The sequence below is a fragment of the Olea europaea genome, chromosome 4, assembly GCF_002742605.1.
Source record: "Olea europaea var. sylvestris chromosome 4, O_europaea_v1, whole genome shotgun sequence".
Taxonomy (NCBI): domain Eukaryota; kingdom Viridiplantae; phylum Streptophyta; class Magnoliopsida; order Lamiales; family Oleaceae; genus Olea; species Olea europaea.
This window is the reverse complement of record NC_036240.1, coordinates 5,405,552-5,406,939: the sequence shown is the minus strand read 5'-3', so window position 1 is coordinate 5,406,939 and position 1,388 is coordinate 5,405,552. Positions and strand designations below refer to the sequence as shown.

Here is a 1,388-nt window from a genome sequence, read left to right as displayed (position 1 = left end):
CATGTTCATTCAAAGCCTCCTCTTTAATTTCTCCCAACCTGAGCCAAATCACATTACGTCACACATCAATATTTGTTATACCCACTCTCTCTGTGTTATATATATATGTCATTTTCAAGAACTTGTTAGTAGACATTGATCCAAGATTTTTAACTAAAAATTCACCATTTAGGCCAGACGAAAACAACTTTAGCTCATTCTGCAGGGAACTCATTTGCAGTAAAAAGCGAAAGCCCATTTGAGGTAAAAGAAATTTCACATGGGGTGTCGGCTACCGAAGACATATAAACCTTATTTCTTCAGTAATATGAATTTCACGTAAGGAAAAAACACGCACAAACCGTTCTGTACACTGCTCAAGGTAGTGGCGCAGTGCCGTTAAAACCGTCAAAAGTTCTTTTCTTAGACGCGAGAGAGAGAGAGAGAGGGACAGATAACTGCTTTTTGGGGGTGCGTCGAAATGCATAGTGTGATTACCACAATACCCATATTACTCCTTTTGATGATACGGTTCAGCGAGGAATAAACCACATTTAGCAAGGGTAAATATGGAAAATGGAAAGAGCCAATGAAAATTGTTTGTTTACAGAGGAATCTGCGCATTAACTGAATAAACGGATGAGATCCGATGGGAGTAATGGATCTGACGGTTGGTATTGATTCTTTAAGGTTAGAAACAGAGGAGTGGGTGGAACTCAAAAGAGATCCGACGGTGAAAATTTGATTTGCACTAAAGAGGGAAATGTAAACGTTGAAAGAGAAATGTGATACTCCGATAACGTTTACGGCAAAGATTAGGCATTACCGAGTCGACTCAGTTGTAAAAATGTGAAAATTAACTGAGTTATAATGCTGAGTTACACACCTTGCCGCCATTGTTGAGTTGTTAGAGCTCTGCATTTTCTCTTTTTCCACCACACTGAAAAATAAACGTAAATTATCACTGTAAATAAAAAGACTCTTCTGAAATTATGAAAAGGAAAGCACAAGAAATGGAGAAAAGAATTACGAATTCCTTTTGGAATTCAAGTAAAACAGCCAAATGTAGGTGAATTACACATTTAGGATAAACAGGAACTACAATTTTTTCCTGAAATTTTCATAGTTAAGCTTTACTTCAAAAGAAAAATCTCACAAATTAGAGAAGAATTCAGATAATGCATTATAATAACAGGAACAAACCTCCATTTCGAGGCTTCATCTTTGTTCACAGCAGCGACAACGCCAACGAATAGCAGCAAAAGCAGCAAAGAACAGAGAGACACCCATTTCTTCAAGACCTCCATTGCTATGTCTAAAGAACTCTCAGTCTCTATATGTATATATATCTCTAACCTCCTCTCTCTATATCAGTATATATAGCTGAAATTTCTTAGAGAGAGAGAGAG

General features: G+C 37.1%; 1 long non-coding RNA gene across 1 annotated transcript; it reads right to left on the bottom strand.

Moving 5' to 3' along the window:
* On the bottom strand, positions 1–1,382 carry LOC111394055. Its single transcript, XR_002702543.1, has 3 exons — positions 1,183–1,382; positions 866–919; positions 1–38 (listed from the first exon to the last, which is right to left on the bottom strand). It is a non-coding gene; the product is annotated as an uncharacterized LOC111394055 (long non-coding RNA).
* Between the last annotated feature and the right edge of the window lie 6 nt (positions 1,383–1,388).